General features: G+C 35.5%; 1 pseudogene; it reads right to left on the reverse strand.

Moving 5' to 3' along the window:
• Positions 1-510: 510 nt before the first annotated feature.
• Positions 511-6215, reverse strand: LOC149175588 (embryo-specific protein ATS3B-like; annotated as a pseudogene).
• Between the last annotated feature and the right edge of the window lie 13464 nt (positions 6216-19679).

Raw genomic sequence — 19679 nt, forward strand, 5'->3', positions numbered from 1 at the left:
ATTATGGAAGGGCAACCTAAATATATGCTTTTCTAATTGAAATTAAGACCTAATATTCAAATTTTATCACTGCACGACACTGTTTAAAGTCCTCTCCAGCCCTTCTCCAAGCCCTTGAGTTCGGCCGCTTTCATAGGAGAAAACCCACTTATTATCTCTGATTAATTCCATAATAACAGGAAGATCAGTAGAATAATGACTCTTCCTATTAGATAATTCTCAGGGCCTATTCATTCTTTGAAACTGTATCTTTCTGCATTTCCAGACATGCTTTGGTTCAACCGGTGGAGAATTCAAAGACTTTGTAGTAATAATCCAGCTGTTAGGTTTGTGTTTACAACTGTAGGGATTGTATATGCAAACATGAATGTCTTCCACATACTCACATTCACTCTTTTCTAGATAGGTAATTTTAATTCCAATGGTTGTGCATGATTAGTACTAAATATGTATCTCTTCCACAATAGATATATTAGTACTCAATATATACCTCTCTCGTTGTATATAATACTAGTTGGCTCGGTCGTGAGCAAGCAGAGGAGGGTGAGGCCCATCAGTGTCACAGTAATCAAAGCCGAACCAGACATTGCTGGGCAGAAACGTTATGAATTAAAACATATCAGAAGTAGGGGCAAGGAGGCCATTTTGGTGTTTGGAGAGGACTTTAGCCCACCCGAGTCTCCAGTCATTAGCCCCAACACGCTTGAGGTAGAGATAGTAGATGCCTCTCTACATGCATGGCCCTTCAACCTCAAACTTATTGATTGAACATCTGTCAAAGGGCTTGTACTGAACGTGAGTCCCACCTTGTTTCTGGTGCCCTGATCTGCGATTGAACACAGGCTGGGGATGCTTCAGATGGGCTGCCACCATGTGGTTTCCCAGTGAATCACCAAACCTCACACCCACTTGGTCGGTTGTTTCTGCTGATGGAGCGCAAGTCGTTTCGATCTCGATTGCATAGGAGCAATTTCCCTGTAAATATCATGGAAATGTGAACAATAAACAAACTCATTCAATTTTTTTTATTTAAGATCCATTTTAAATATTGATCTAATATATTTTTATTTAAGATCTCTTTGAAACACGGATCTAATATGAGTGGAGAGAATTTAAGTATCTTTATACATTATATTAGATTGTAGAATAAGTTTCTGGGTTCAACAAATATAAACAATATTACCCAGACTTATTCTAATTTGGATAGTTCTATAAATATTCTGGTATTCCAGTTATATAAATCATATAATCAAATTTTTTAATTTAAATTTCTGGCATAAAATTCATGCACATATTCTTATACATTTTCATATAATACACACTGCATTATAAGCAAGACAATATAATACAATAAAAAAAATATTATTGAGATAAATTATAGCAAGTGGGTTCAAAATCCCTAAATAAATTATAGTAAGTGGATTCAAAATCCTACTGAATTCGAAAATATAACTGAAAAATTATAGCAAGTGAATTCGAATGATATATATAATATAAAATGAACAATACACAAACCCTATGAAAAAATATACAAACCCATATATAGAGAATGAACAATACACATTGGATAGCTCCATTGAAATATGAAACATGAACATTTTGATCATATAAATCAAGCTTTCTTATTTAAATTGTTTGAGTAAAATTCATGCACATACAAGTATACATTTTCATAAAATATACAATATTCTAACTGTAAGACAATACAATACAATAAATGCCAAACAATATAGTACAATAAACAACAAAAATATTAGTGATTTGAGATAAACTACTATACATGGATTCAAAATCCTACTGAATTCGGATGGTATGTATGAACAATACACAAACGCATTCGAACTTTTATATTGTTAGTAATATGTAGTTTCTTTTGGCTCTATAGTTTTCTTCAAATATATTAAGTTTTCCCTAAATCCATCATTGGTTGAGCTGCTATGTGAAGATCTAGGGGCTGATAAAAAGGTCAGAAGCTGGTGAAATTCTACTACCACCAGGTCATCTCGGGTCGGGCATCCCAAAATCCAGCGGATAGCAGTGGGGTCAACCTATAAGTCTCGCAATTGATATGGGTTATATTGAATTATCAGAATAACATAGTAATGTGTAGTAGTACTTGACTAGTGCAAATGACAATACTAAACACAAAGTTGTACTGGAAAAATAACTGCAGTAACATTTATTCCAGTGCAAGGTAATTGAAGTTTTTGAGGAAATTGTTTGCTAATTGGTTAACTTTAGACAAATATGCTAGCATTATGTCTATAAACAAGAAAAGCTATAGGTTCCTTTTTCCACTATTGATATATAATGTAAAGTCATAGTTAATTTCCTACCTTATATTTCCTTACTATTTTCTATTTCAAATTTGATTGAAAATTCATTCAGACATTCCTTCTAATCTATAGCTAACTATTTATCAAGGTTAAAAATAATTCACAAACTTGATGATCTATTGAATTTTCAACTTGGACACTTATGGGCCATGGCTTTATGTAGCTGACATCCAGTGTTCACTATTAAGGTTAGTCATGTTTTGGACTACTAATGGAGTCATTCTCCCAAGTTATATTTTCAATAATGGGTGATGAGTGATTATAAAACGTATTTGTGATCAACCAGTAAGAAGCCAATCATGTTTTACCATAAGCCAATCAAGTTTTAGGGCTAACTATAAGATGTTTTGGTTTCTGATTAAGCACCAATAAGTCAACTAGGCTTTGGGGGTATGGATCAAAGTGACCATTGTAGGCAATTTCCAAGTCAGTTTCCTTGAAAGTAAAACATGATTGGTACCATTTGGAGCAAGTTGTCTTTGAAAATTTGTTTGAGTAAGTTGAACTTTGACCCATGGGCCATTACAGTTGGGCATTGGGATGTGGGTATGTGGGTGATTCAAGGTTGGTGTTGGTTATAGCTCTCAATTTCTGTTTGTACAATTTTATAGCCATTGAATTTTATAACTTTCTCAAATAAGTATACCATATGTCCTTTTTAGCTATGGTTGGTTATTTTTTCTTGTGAATTATTCCTTCATGATTTTTTTTCTTATTTATTAAGCTATTTTGTAATGCGAAACAAGAAATTACTACCAAAAAATTGTTCTAAAAGGCTTGGCTGACTCACTATTTATTGAGAAGGTTGTGATTTGGCCGAGTCATCGGTGATATTTTCCAGAAACTGTTTTGACAGGGCTCAAACCTTTTTGTAAAATGTTTTTTTTAGGATAATTTTTGCTCAACTTTTGATTTTTCCAGTGAGAGTTAGCTCAATGTGCCAATAGAGGGGAAACATGGTGTTTAATCAATGATAGAGATACTTTTTTGGATTAGGAAATGAATTAAAAACAAATCAAGTTCTATTCATTTTTCAAGGTTCTCCGAGCTTTTGCTGACTTTTCTAATTGTTTCTGGGTTCTTCCCATGTCAATGTTTCAAGACCCTAATGGAGTTATCCTTGAATCTGAGTTCTACAATATTGTTGTTAATATATTCCTATTGATATCCTGGAAAAAGGTAGATGTTTACAAGATATAATGTTGTTGGAAAAATGTTTGTAGTGGCATTGCTTCAAGCCCATTTATTACCATGTTGTTTAGTATTATAGGATTCTTAAGCCAACTAGAAATTATAAAAAACTGCTTGAAAATTCTACAATTTAGTTTATACATCAAGCATTTTTTAAAAATATTTGTGAGGTTTATGGGCTTTTTGGTGCTTATAATTTCAGTAATTAGATTGATCATATTGTATTGTGCTATCTTTCTACTTGTACAATGTATGAATTGCGTTAAAGAATAATCTGCCTTGCAATGAACAAGGATTTTTTGGGTATCCATTTTAGAGATTAATAGAATTTATATGCTCTTGATTTTGTAGGTCAAAAATGTTGTTGTTTCACTACCAGAGATGTTTGGTGAGCCTGCGTGTGCTTCAAGATACTCTAAATTTTGCATTATGAATGTCAAATTAGACATGCCACTACAAGCTAAGATGTGCCAAGTGCTAAGACATGCCAAGATGTATTGTGCTATATTTCTACTTGTACTATCTTTCTACTTGTACAATGCATGAATTGCATTAAAGAATAACCTCCCTTACAATGAACAAGGATTTTTTGGGGCTCCATTTTAGACATTAATACAATTTATATGCTCTTGATTTTGTAGGTCAAACATGCTGTTGTTTCACTACCAGAGAGGTTTGGTGAGCCTGAGTGCACTTTAAGATACTCTAAATTTTGCATTATGAATGTCAAATTAGAATAGTTATTTGGACATGCCACTACAAGCTAAGATGTGCCAAGTGCTAAGGCATGCCAAGATGTACAAGGGTTCCAAGTCCCTGCCTCCTCTTCTTCCATATGCTATCCACTTATGACATTTCCTTTGCAATATTTGGTGCATTTGCTAGTTATAGGTCATTTATAGGTTATAAATGTCTTTAGAGTTTCATTTCTAATTGAGTATTCAACTGAACATATTGATTCTCTTATACCACTATGTTTTTCTCAACCGACTTTTCATAACTTCAATAACCATTAGGTAGGGACCTGCAACTTCGATGCTTCTTTGCTTGTTTAGTAAAATATTGTCAAAACTTTAATTTATTGAAAGTTGTAGAATTTACAGTTTATGAAGTTTCAAGGTCTAATTTTTAAAAGTATAATTATTTAAAGGGCGCTAGATCAATGGAAGAGCACCCGCTTTACAAGTAGGAGGTTGGTGGTTCGATTCCATCATGCCTTGACATCCATATGGAATGACGACGATCAATTTTTGGTGATGGAGGCTCTTTTGACCATCACCAATGAGCTTTGGTGACATTTCTCGACCCTCACCAAAAATATGAAATGGTGACGGTCAATGAACGCCACCATATATACCCATCAATAGTGACAACCCTCAAAGGTCTGTAACCATAAATCGTTGTTGTTGATATGAAATGGTGATGGTCGTTGTCCATCATTATAGTAATTATTTGTGACGAACCTTGAATGTCAACACAACACCTATACTTCTGGCAATGCGGCTTTTGGTGACGATCAACGAACATCACCATATATGCACCAACAGTGACGACCATTAAATATCCATCACAATAAATCATTGTTGTTCATATGAAACAATGACAGTCACTATCTGTCATTATAATCAATATTCGTGACAGACCTTGAATGTCACCATAACAAATATACTTTTAGTGAAGCCAGCTTTGGTGACGTTTAGTTTTTGGTGACTGAGGCTATGGTCCGTCACCATTGCTCATATCCAATGGTGACGATTGCTATCCGTCATTATAAATCATTATTGGTGACGAACTTTGAATGTCACTACAACACCTATACTTTTGGTGACACCACCTTTGGCGACATTTAGTTTTTGTTGACGGAGGCTATAGTCCGTCACCATTTCTCATATGAAATGGTGACGGTCACTATCCATCATTATAAATCATTATTGGTGATGGAATTTGTATGTCACTACAACACATATACTTTTGGCAATGCCATCTTTGGTGACATTCAATTTTTGGTGACGAATGTTTTTTTGACCATCACCAATGAGCTTATGGTGACATTTTTCGCCCCTCACCAATGTCCTTTTTTCTTGTGGTGGAGGCATCCTAGGAAACCATATGGGTATCCTAATTAGGAAAAGGGTCAGTCACCACAATGGAAGAAGTGGATGATTTAAGGAATGGATTCACTTCAGCATGGTGTAGACAATCACGTGTAAAGTGATCCTCATTACAAATCAAGCATGGGTATCGAGGCTGTCATTTCTCATCAGAAGACAAATTTTTTTGTTTATCCTATGGTGAGGAATCTTTCTTTTTCATAACATCAACTTTATTATTGCTTGCAGGTCGATGTTGATATTTTCCTTCATCAGATGAGATGACATTTATCTCGGAAGGAGAAGCCATAAGAGGATGAGATGAATGGTTTTGTGCAGGAGTGGCAAGAGAAATACAAGATGGTTTACCCACCGACTCTAAACTGGAAGAACCTATAATCGCATCGGTAGCATGAGATTCTTTACCAGGTGGAGGAGGAACAATATTAGAAGGTACGAGAGCATTTGGTATCTTATCATAGAGCATGACTAATTTGGTATAAACCAGATCTAAATACTGAGCACGAGCAATAAATTTATCTTTGGTCACGACTCCATCTTTGGCCACATCTTCTATTATGGGAGCTAACAGAGACATGAAAAAGCATTCTTCTAACAACTGGTTGGGAACATAAGTCTTGACCAACTGGCGATGACGTCTCCACTCATGAATGTGATCTAAAATGTGAGTAGATTTTATTGTTTGAAGTTAGTCAATAGTTCCATTCTAGTTTCGTATCTGATGGGTAACTGGAAATGTGTGAGGAAGGTAGTGGCTAAAGTGTTGAATTCATGAAACAACACTCTAGGTAATTCAATATAAGATTTATTTGTGGCATCTGTAAGCATTCGTTGGAAAAGACAGAGTTGAATGGAACCATCATTAAGTGAATTGGATCAAAACAATAGATGATACATCATAACATTCATCGATGGGTCTTCTCCAAGATTCCCATTGAACTTTGGGATATCAGAAGGAAACTTAGTGGGAATAATCAACCATCATGGTGAAGGAGCAATGGGGTCATTAGTAAGCCGAGTTAAATCTAGTAATTCAAGAGTAGCCACAAAATGGGACTACCGATTAAAATATGGAGGCAGATGACCTGGATTTGAATGGATAGCTTGGGCAACATGCACCTTCATTACTAGATAAGGATGGTTCTGATAATAAGGAACTTGGTTACCAAGATATGGAGGGTTATGATAACCTGCATACAAGTGGGTTTGTTTCGCAACCCCTGGATGGCAATAAAGCTGCTGGAATGGTTGAGTTTGGATATGCTAGCCTTGAAAAGGAACTTGATGTGATCCATACTATTTCCCGATTGGGGTTTTTCATTTCTCCCTAGTGCGAGTTCGATTGAGACTACGCCAAATTTTGAAGAATTTGACCTACCGAAACTTGAGGAGTACCTTGCATAAGCAATTGAGAAGGTGAGGGACCTTGTACATGTTGACTAATTAGGATCTAGGGGGAACCAAACACCATTGGAATAGGCTCTAAAGGTGGGCTTAAATTTATTTGAGCTTGTTGACGTACTGGTAGATAGGTAGGAAATTGCGATGAAGATGGTATAGTTTGAGGATAAAATAATCAATCCTAATATGAATGAGGTTGTGGGTAAAGTAGGTTTCCGAACACTAGAATCCATTCCAGTATAAGGAGGACTATAACTAGGAAGATTACCATATTTAGGTATACCAACAGTAGGTTTCCCCCTTGCCATGGGAGGAGTAAATGATGGAGGCAACTGTGATCCAGATGGAGGATACCCAACATAAGGAGGGTTGGATTGTTAAGGGTATCTTTTCCCATTGATATACAGGCCAACCTACTACTCTATTGTAGGTGTAGATGGAGGAAGACAAGAATATTGTGTGGCATTTATAAGATAAGTACCAGACATTGTTCCCAAATTAGATGACATGGGAGAGGTCGAAGGACTTGACGCCACACTAGAAAAGTTACCAGATAATGACTGATAGCCCAGCGGGACGGATGGGCCACCATACAAATGAGCTTCTGGTGATGTTATAAACATAGATGAGGATGCAACTAATGTCTCAACCATAGTGGTGGACATGGGTTGAGAGTTTGAATAAGTTCTAGTAATGGTTAACAATCCTAATGAAGATTTCTACGAGAAATCCATGACTAAGCTCAAAGAATCAGGTAAAGGAGATTGTGTCGACGGGAGAGGATCAGTTTGATATAAATAAATCCTTCAAAATGAACAAGAGGAAGAGGACAAGGCTCTTCTTGAGGGATCTCTTCAATACCCATAAGTTTGTATGGAAGAGGCTCACTGTCAGGTCCAAGATATATTGGTTATGCTTGTGACAAAGGAAGAGAGGAGGAAGGTCCCAAAGACTTAGGTAAAGATAGTTGATGCTCCTTAGGTTCAATAACCTTAGGAAACAAAGTTTCAAACTCAGGGAGATCAGATTTAATGACCTCAGGTTACAAAGTTTCAGGGACTTCTATTTCAATTGTGTCAATGTCACCAACAGGAATAGATGTAATCTCAGGTTTGAAACCAAAAGGGGAATATTATTCGGGCTGATAAATATCGAGATGAGGGCCAAAAGTAGCTCTCGATGTTCTCGATTCAGTAGTTGGCATTTTCCTATGCCTCTGACGAAAGTTGGGAGTAGCCTCTGGAGGAAGAGGAGGCTTATTTTACATTCTACCCGAACAATGGGGAGGGCGATTTTGTTCTTCCACGTTGGACAATAAGTTTTATTAACACAAAAAGAAATAAAATAAAAAGAGGTTAATCTAGGCATAAAGGATTACCAAGAAACCGTGAATTGCAATATACACCTTGGAAAATCAAGGACTTAATGTACGTCATCCAATCTCAGCAACAATTTTGTTTGGTGTATCATGGTATACAAGGTGGCAAACTTAGTTACCTATGGATGGATAGCAACCTATTGGGGACACCAAAAATATAAGCGATGGTACGTGGGAGTACAGTCCACAATAGTGTTTTCTAATGCTTAACCGTTCGATGAGACAGTTCCCATATACCTTATGTGCGTGGAGTGTCACCAATATACCTGAATGTACATGGAGTTTTGTCCTATACACTCACATACATGGAACATGATTTCACACCTGGGAAGCAATGCTGGAAAAGAATGACAGCTCCTACGTTTAGAGATAATGGAACATGTCTCTTTCCTATACATATAATGTTTGCGTTAATGTTATAAATTCTCCTTAGGTTTATTCAATAAATTTTATTGTTTATCTTTGATTATGTTTCAGTTTTAGGGCTCACCATGAATTTCACTTGAATATCCTAAAATGAAAATCTAGCATGAGAAAATAGAAATCCTTTCTCTTTCAATGGAAATCAAGCTAAGTAAGGGAAGCAACAATGAATATGCAACAAACAATATGCAATATTTAATTTCCTTTTCAATGCAACTGCTCCTATGCTAATGCACATGCAAAACCCTAAATGCCATTGAAATTTTTTTCTTTTCACCACACTTAATTTCCAAAATGGAGAAAACTAAGATGCAAATCTTCAATTATTGATTCAATTGCACTTTTTAAAATGAGGACTAAAACAAGAATTGGTTCAAGCAACCAGAAACTAAACGAAAACAATTTGCAAGTGACGAAGTGATAACAACAAACAAAAAACAAAACCAATTCTTACCAAAGGTAAATAACGCAAACGTAAACCAAATGGATGCTTTAGGGAGACCACAAGACATTGAAGATTCACGGAAGTTCAACTGAAAGTAGGTTGACCAAAGATAGGCTCAAGAACCAAGGAAAAATTCATGTAAAACATGGAGCAACACTGGTGTAGAGGAGGCATCCGTGCGTTGCAATGTTGGTGCAAAGTGGGCAAGGGTGAGGTGCAATGATTTGTTAAAGACACAAGGGGTGTGTTGGGCCTAGGGAAGAGGACTCTGACACAAAAATTGCAAAAAAGACTCAATGAAATCACTTTCTAGGTTTGTTCTTGGTTGAATGATACAACAAAGATCTGTCAAAGAGGCAATCAAACATAATGGACAAGGAAATCACGAATGGAATACTGTCATACCAGGAGGTAACTCCTCAAAACAATTCATGATATTCATTCAGGTTGGTTTTTATTATATACATGAGGGAGAGACTGTTCATTTCATCTCCCTGTGACTCTTCATATTTTCTATTATTTATTTAATTCAATTTCATTTATTCACCCAATCCTAATGTTTATGTGTCAACATTTCCCCCTTTAATCTGAAGGGATGTTGGTGAGTCCAAGCATTGTTCTGAATCTTTCAAGCTTTTCTCTTCCAAGCACTTTGGTGAAGATGTCTGCAATTTGCTCGTTAGTGGAACAATGGTAGAGATCGATTGTTTTGGCCTTAACATGATGTCAAATTAGATGATATTTAGTATTGATGTGCTTTGTTCAATCATGGAACTTTGGGTTCTTGGCCAAATTTATTGCCAAGGTATTGTCAATCATGAGTGGAGTCGATTGTACTTGTTTTACCTGCAAATCTTCAAGATTTTTCCTGAGCCACACAATTTCTTTTGTTGCCTCAGCTGCTGCCACATATTCTGCCTCTGTTGTGGAATTTTCCGGAATTGATTTTTTGCATGATCTATAGGAGACAACTCCTTATCCAAGACTCATAGCATAACCTGAAGTAGATACCCCAGTTTCTTTGTCTCCATTGAAGTCTAAATCAGAGTATCCAATCAAGCTGAAGTCGCCCACATGTGTATACTTGATTCCAAATTCTTGGGTTCCCTTCAAGTACCTTAGAACTCTTTTTGCAGCAAACCAATGTCCCTCACAAGGCTTTTGCATAAACCTAGAGAGGATTCTAACAACAAACGAAATGTCTGGTCTGGTAGTAGTTAAGTAGTTGAGACTTCCTACAAGTTGTCTATAATTTGTTGCATCCTCAAAGTCTTTTCCTTCAATGGATGTGAACTTTAAGTTTTGTTCCATTGGAGTAGTAAGAGGATTGCATTCTGTCATGCCAAACCTGTTCAAGAGATCTCCAATGTACTTCTTTTGAGAAAGGAATATGGACTTCGGATGTTGAGTTACTTCAATACCAAGATAATAATGAACATAGCCCAAATCAGTCATTTCAAAACCTTTCCTCAATTCCTTCTTTATGGATGCAATGTAGCTTTCATTGTTCCCTATCATCAAAAGATCATCCACATATACCACAAGATATACAACTGTTTTTCCAACCTTCTTGACAAACAAAGTTGCATCATCAAGATCATAATGTTTGAAATTGAGTTTCAGAAGATGCTCAGTTAGTTTTTCATACCAGGGTCGCAATTCTTGTTTAAGACCATACAAGGATTTCACAAGTTTGCATACTTTATGTTCATGTCCTTTCACAGAAAATCCTTCAGTCTAGGACATAAAAACATTCTCTTTTAGATCTCCATTCAAGAAAGAAGTTTTTACATCCATTTGATGGACTTTCCAACCATTATGAGCTTCTAGGGCAAAGAGTGTCAGGATGATAGCCCATTTTGCTGTGGGGGAAAAATTATCCTCATAATCGACCCCTTCCTTCTGTGAAAAACCTTTTGTCACAGGCCTGGCTTTGTGCTTGTCATGTGAGCCATCAACTTTATACTTGTTCTTGTACACCCACTTTTGCAGCCAATTGGTTTTGTTCCTAATGGAGGATCAACCAACTTCCAAGTGCCATTCTTTATTAGGGCATCATAGTCCTTTTGCATCGCATCTTTCCATTCATCATGAGAAGCAGCTTCTTTGAAGGAAGTTGGTTCAGAATATGTAGACAAATTCAATTCACAATCATAAGAAACATCCATATCAACAGGTGAATTAGAGTCATCTACATCACCTCCATTTTTCCGGTTTGAATTTCTAGTTCCTGTCTTTTCAACCTCATCAGGATGAACACTTTCAAGTGTCTTTGTCAGCCACTTTGGGGGACCTTTCTCAGATGGTCCAGGCTGCTCCGTTGATTGAGTTGTGACTAAACCAAGATTGAGTCTCCCAATTGTATCAATCACATCAGCTAAAGTATCATCCATTGTTGGAGTTTCATGCAGGGGAGAGAGTGCTTCAAAAGAAGATTCCACAGGTTGATCTAGTATAGGAATCCCCCCTTCAAGATGCGGAATTGATTATCAAATTATTGAAATGATTTTGCATTTGCGAATCTATCCAAGCGATCAAGTTGCTTCTCAACAACATTGTCAGTTTTGGATGTTTCAAGAAATATTACATCTCTAGATACAACAAACATTTTAATGACTTAATCGTAGAGACGGTATGCTTTGGAGGTGTTTGAATACCCTAGGAAGATGCACTTACGACTTCTTGCACCAAGTTTGTTTCTATGTACCTTTGGTATCAAGACATAACAGGTGGAACCAAAGACCCTGAGATGCTTTATCGAAGGAATGTGCCCATACCACATTTCATAAGGAGTCTTGTTTCTGATAGCATTAGATGGACATCTATTCTTTATATATATAGCACATAGAACTGCATTAGCCCAAAACATCAGTTTTACATTTTTGATAAACATCATGGAGCACACCATATTTAAGATTGTCCTATTCATTCTTTCAGCTACACCATTCTGTTGGGGATTATAAGGCACAGTTGTTTGATGTTTAATCCCATGTTGGTGAAGATAGTTTTAAAATTCATTTGAAGTGTATTCTTTCCCATTATCAGTGAAAATAGAGCCAATATGAGATTGTGCATCATTTTCAATCCATGTATGAAAGTTCTTGAATGTTTGAAAAGCATCAGATTTGTTCTTCAATAAATAAACCCAACACATTTTGGTGTAGTCATCAATAAATGTCATCATATATTTATTTCCATTTGCAGAAGGAATGGGAACTGGACCACATAAATTTGAATGAATGAGTTCAATTTTTCTATGTGCTCTTGAATGTGAATCATGAAAAGACTATTTGCTATGCTTTCCTAGAATGAAAGCATCATATTGCTTAAGTTTCCTAGGAATTGTAGGAAAACCAGTAACACCATTTTTCTTCAACAAGAAGAGGCTGTCATAGTTCAAGTGTCCAAATCTAGCATGCAATAATAAACTTGATGGAAGTGTACCTTCTTCATAAAGAGAATTGTATGAGAAATGTTGTGCATGAGCAGAGGTACCCTGCAACTTGAGAAGCCTTTCTTCTTCTACCCCCCTCGTTACAAGTGAGTGGTCAGATGCTATTCTCACCTCAAGCTTGCCATCAAACATATGAATGGAGTGACCTTGCAGGTGGATGTGGACCAAGGACAACAAGTTTCTCTTCAGCTTTGGGAGATATAGAACATGATGCAAAAGAAAGTCTGGAAGACCAGGCAATTTAAGCCTTATTATGCCAAGCCCTAATGGCTTGAGTTTTGATTGGTTTGCAAAGTATACTTCTCCATCAACATTGTCAGTAAATTCTTCAAAAAAATCTTTTCTATGAGTCATGTGGCAAGTTGCTCCTGAATCAAGCAACCAATCATTTTTCCAAGAAGCAAGTGAAGCATTAAATAAGTCTTCATTTACTCCAATATTAAAATGTGCCACAACATAATGAGTGGATTCATGTGCTTTACCTTTGTCTGTGTCATTAGATTTACCTTTGGGTTGGTTTCTTTGCTGCTCAATTTTGTCCTAAGGTAACTTGCATGTGGAGGCATCATGTGATCCATTTCTTTTGCAGCGTATGCAGTGCAAATTTGACTTTTCTCCTTGAGAGTGTATGCCCCCCCTGCCTTTGAAATATCTTCCTCCTCCTCTTTGACCACCTCTTCCTCTGGAAGAATCTTGGGCAAGATTCTTTTCTTTATGAGCAGGGCACACAACCTCTTCAGAAGATTCAGGGGCTATCTTGTTTCCAAAATCTTTCTCTCTTTCAGCAAATTTTTTCACAAGAGAGTCAAAGGTAATGTCTTTGAGATTTCCATTTTCTTGCAATGACTCAAGATAATTGGATTAAGTAGGATAAAGTGCCTTGAGAAAGGCAATAAGAGGAATATAAAATTCAACCTTAGTGGCTTTGATATCATGCATTATAGATTTTACTTTGGATGCAAGAGCAAGAGGATCATTATTTTTTAATTCAAGAGTGAAGAGTTTAATCATGAGTTGAACAACTTCAAGTGCAGAGTGTGAGTCATAGAGTTCCTTCAGTTTTTGTAAGGCTTTGAAAGCATTTGAAAATGGCGAAATATGGCGACTCGCCTCTTCACTTATTGATGGTGCAATCAATGCATAGGCCTTACTATTCTTATTTTCCCAAATGGTGAACTCCTTGTCTGAGATAGGCTGTTTTGGCTCTTTGTCTCCATCTCCAACACCCACTCCTTTCCAAAACTCATTGAAAATGAGGGTGTGTTTTATCTTCCGGGACCACTTAGGATAGTTCTCCTTGCCAGTGAGAACTACTCCCACAATAGATATGATTAAATGCATTTAAAAATCTGTGTGGTATAAAAATACTTCTATTCACAAAAGAAATGTGTTTTTAATGTAAAAGAATTGCACTGTAGTAGCAATATTCTGAATTCTTATGAAAATCAAGAAACAAGCTGCACAGATCTGGGTTTCTATGGCTTCTTTTAGAGAATAATAGGATAAAATAATATCGGATTTCACAATGAATAATATCAAATAACTAAGTTCCAATCCATTTGGAGCATAACCAACATTTAGGCAGACCAACACTGCAACAAATACTAATCCATTTATCCTGAGGCCTTTTGGGAACATGACATGGATCACAACCTGTAAAACATTCACACCATATATCAAAATGTAGTCAACACATATCTGCCTTTTCAACCATGGGTAATGCACATAATTCAACACGACACTTCATATAATTCAAGATCAAAGACAGGAGAATGCGCTACAAAAAATATACGACCCTTCACACTATCAACACTTCTCAAATGTCAAAAACTTCTAGACATTGCTGATTACCCTCTACCATTAACTCAATCACATTTGGTGTGCAGATTAGTAGTTCAATGTTTGGCACCACTAGTTTCTTCCATTCTAGCAAAAGGAACCTTTAATTGTTACACACAGGATGTAGTAACACAGTGCGAAGTGGTTGCGAATGGGAGTGGTAACGTTTTTGGTTCTTTTACCGCATATGGGAGCGAGCACTCCACACTCACCACATCTCCACTAGACTACGTATGGGAATAAGGTTAGGGGGAGAGGCCAAGGGGCCGAGGTCGATACCACTACACCAGATGTGATACCACTACGTTTCCAGCGATTCTAGTGATACCGCCGAGCATATTGTAATATGCTTCAATGTGATACCACCGAGCTAGTGGATGGTCGGAGGGCCGACTATTTAGATGGAATATGAAACACATATGACAGTGTATGGAAGGTGGGTTCAGGCCTCAGGAGCATGGCAGAGGTGTGAGTTCTGCAAAATAGGCAGAACATAAGCAGGAAACTCACACCAGGAGTTACACAAATGCTAATTTTGCGAGCTGGCTCTGATACCATGTTAGACTAGGAGGTAACTCCTCAAAACAATTCATGATATTAATTCAGGTTGGTCTTTATTATATACATGAAGGAGAGACTGTTCATTTCATCTCCTGATGACTCTTCATATTTTCTATTATTTGTTTACATCAATTTTAGTTACTCACCCAATCTTGATGATTAGGTGTCAACAAATACTCCGTTACCCAACGGAGTCACCAGTTTGTTATATGATATTTATGATTACGAACAAATGTATCTCTCCTAGGTCAGTGGCTAACCTAGAACAATAAAGAGACAAGGAACACAATAATTTTCCTTAAAGTAGATAGATTATGGAGTGAGGCCTCCCTAGAATCCTTCGCACACTTTTCTCCTTCTTTACCTTGAAAGCTCAAATTCTAGCTCTGAATGCCAAAATTAGACCCTCCATAGTTAGATAACAAAATCCAAGGAACTATGAGATTTATGTCGTATCATCTAAGTACTTCATTCAATAGATCAATAGGGTATTGAAATATATGAAATAACAACATCACATATAGGAAAACAATGAATTCTTTGCATTAATATAAATGGAAGGAGATTACAACCATAAGTAGTAGATGATATTATAGAAGAGCTCCTCCAGGTTGTTGACTTCTCCTTTCCTTGTCATAATATGCACCTCCAATCACCCTAAATGCATGAGATGATGACCACTCACTACAAAAGCATAAGGGAATAACCACTCTCCAAAATCCAACTCCCAACCACATAGAAGGTTGGGAATATATAGATAAGTATGGTAAGTTGGGAGTTCTTATCCAATTACCAATATAGGGTAAGAGATCCACCTTTAATAGAGGGATATGATCAAAGGAGAAGTGTTGAAAACTCCAATGTAGGTAAGGATAGAATCCAAATGTTTTATCCAAGGTAAGTAGTTGAAACAACTTCTCGAAACTCCTAGAAGGGGAAGCTTCTAAAATCTTGACCATTCTCTTTGATTTGCAGAACCAACGTAGGTGCAAAGTGGAGCAACTTGTTGGTGTCCAACGCAGGCCATAGTGGAGCAACTTGTAGGTGAACACACCCCAGTGGGATTACAGGGAGCATTGGTCCTTAAACTAGCTCGAATGAAGTAGTTTAGGGCTGAAAATCTTGGAAATGAAAGGTATATGCTTAGTGATTTGTGTAAGATGGTGACAAGGGGGAATACAATGTTGATTGATCCCATTAGGAGGCTCACTTATCAGATATGGCAAAATAGCCTAGAAAAAATATGATATTTATGAATATAAACCATGTTTTAATATACCATATATCCCTCTACCATAAAAAATTCAGGGCATGATACTTGTATGACCAACTCCTTTAGTGATTTCAATTTCCTCCCGACCATACACATTGACCTTGTGTGTACATGTCCACACTTTTCAATCTCCTCGACTTGGTCTATGAGTTAGTGTTCTTATGCATTGAAAAATTTCGAATGTAGATACTTTTGCATTTCACGCATTAGATGAGGAATTCCTTTCCTAACATAATTTATCTTCTTTATTGATTTATTTAGATGAAAACCATCTACAAATGAAGCAACAAAATCACATGTTTGAACAAAAAAGTATAGAGTACACGATGAAAAGTAAAACACATGTAGTCAAATATAAGTTGTACAACAACTTATTGAACAAATTACACTTTGCACATAAATCTCCACTTACCTCATATATTTTCCAAGATCATATATAACTTGTTTGACGTTATTGTCATAGTTTTTTGGGAGATATAAAGGTAGAACTTCCTATAACAAAAATATGATCGATCATTACTTATTCCCAAATTAGTAGAAAAAAAACACTAATTAACAAAATGTATCACCAATGTATAAATATATACACAAAAATAATTACCTTAACGAATGTATGCCAACCATGAGATTTTACCCCACCTAATTCACCTTTAATTGTTAGGATATTCTTTATGTTTGAAGAAAATCCAGTTGGAATTTTTTTTCCATAAACTTTTTAACATCCTTGATTTGGTTGTATTCTAATAACCATGGAATGGCGCTTATATTTTGGTCATCTCCATCGCTATTTGAATGAGTTTCACTTTGCAATGCACGATTAGCCTCCTTCATGTAATTACAAATCTTGAGACTGTTTTTATTTATCTCTCCTTCCATCTAAGATTCGCCATAAGGTTGCTGTTACATTCTTTTAGATGTGCATTATATCAAACAAATGAACAATTTCTAGGTGCTTATAATGGGGGAGTCTATTGAATTGCTCGGGATAACTTTTCATTCCTCGTGGAAGTGCCATGCTATTAATTCCTTTATGACCTACAATGTGAATCATAGTTAAAGATATTATAACAACAATATAACCTGTTAATTATTATAGTGAAGAAACTTCCATGAAAATATAACATAATCCAAACATATCATGTATATTGATACATAGACAATCCAATCCATACATTGAAAGACACTATCATATCGTAACTTCCATGCACAAGGTGTCATTCTCCGTGGTCTTAATCGAGTCTCTTCTTTCCCATTGAAAATATGTTTTTCGATACTTCAGTACCTATGGTTCTTATAAAGGAAGTGTTTGTACTCATCAAACACCTCCTTTCCTAAGTTTCTTGAATGACGAGATTTCATCTTAGGACCACAAACTGGATAAGCAAATTTACCCTTCATTTGAAGACGTGCAAGAGATAGGATAGTTTTTATATCAATTATTTTATGTACAATGAGGGAACTATTTAAAAAACATACGTTAAATGAACTTCATAAAATTAAACACTATTAAAGTGCAAAGGTAAATTTATAACATACCATAGAAATATATCAAATATTTGAATGTCGATACAAATACTAACAAATATAATGTATAAGGAAAAAAAAATACAACAAAGACTATGACAAATACAACTTAGGTGAGACAAAGAAACAAAGGAAAGAAATCAATGATGGCGCTTGCACAATTTATCAAGATATTTAAGAATGTGTTGAAATTTTTTAAGAAATATGTTACCTTTCTTGACATGTATGAAGTGAAAAACTTTCTGAGATATACACTCACAACCATAATGAAAAACATATTGATCTTATTTTGTATTCATCATTATAATTTCATATTCTTTCCTAATTTCACTTAAAGATCAAAAGCTTTAAGAGGATGGGTGAGAAACCATGAGCTTGGGTAAGAGAAAGAAACAAATACAACAAATCAATGTGATCACGAAACTTGTGCAATTTAGAAATATGTTTAAGACTATGTTGAAAAATTTAGGAACAATCACCATTCAATCATCAAACCCTTTTCATTCCATCACATTTACAAATGTACTCAAAGTTTTCATCATATGCTTTTGCTTGTAAACTTTGAAATCAATAACCTATGTAAGAAAAATAGATAGGATCCCCTTCCTTCTTTAGCCAAGTGGTAGGGAACCTGCTAAAGGAATTTATTATAAGTAAACCTTTTTTAATGAGGCACAAAATCAAATATCTCTCCTTTTACACAAAATAGGGTATTCATTCTTTTTGACTACTTCTTTTATTTGACCAAAATGTCAAAAACTCACTCCTCTGTACTTAGTGGTAAATGAATGTTATGGAATAAAAACATTGTGCCTACTTTAAAGAACATTCAAAATAGAAATTTTTACCTTGCATGAGTAATAATAAGTAAGATAAATTTGGAAAAAATATCGATTGATGATTTATCAAACATTTCATTAATCTATCCTTTTCCTATAATTATTATAGATTTTCTATTAATTCAAGTTTTCTCAAAATTTATAGCAAGTGAGACCCTTTACTTATCACAAAAAGAGACTTTATATAGAGAATTCTTCACTCTATATCACTTCAGCTCAAAAGGTTCATTGTCACTTAAAACATTTTGAAACACCACGTGCAAGGCTTGTGTTCCATACATTTTAACAAATTGTGGTTTATAAATTTAAACTTTTTAATAAATAAAGTAATTTCTATTTCTATAGAATTTTTTTCATAAAAAATATTATTTTATTAATTATCATCTTACTTAAATTAATAAAATGGACGCCTTTTAACCCTGAGGGACATCTTAGTTGGTTGAGTTCCTATTGCTAAGGACCTCTCCTATCAGGAGGTTATAGGCTCAAATATCGTCAACATTGTTGTGATTAGATGTTGTTAGTTTTGCCAATGCGTAGATCCCTTTAGGTTGATCTACCTAAATTTTCCTATGGATGTAGAGGCCACTCAGTATCTGTGAACCACTGTTAAAAAAAAAAAAAAAAGGACTTCTTTTAACTTTATGCAATCATATTTATTTATAGTAATTTTATTTTTAATCTAGTTTCTATTTAATTAATTTTTTAATGATATTTATATATTATTATTTTGTCTTATAAAAAAATATTACAATATAGTCTATAATTATTTTCTTCTTTCCTATAAAAATGTATTCATTGTGTCCATCTTTTTAAATTATGTGCATAATACATTTTAAAAAATTATGAATAATGCTCAACAAAACCCCATTCCCCTAAGCCCTTAAAATCGTAACCCCTAAGC

Source organism: Pinus tabuliformis, chromosome 4_1 (assembly GCF_031772625.1).
Source record: "Pinus tabuliformis cultivar Carrire ecotype Pingquan chromosome 4_1, CPIR1, whole genome shotgun sequence".
Classification (NCBI taxonomy): Eukaryota; Viridiplantae; Streptophyta; class Pinopsida; order Pinales; family Pinaceae; genus Pinus; species Pinus tabuliformis.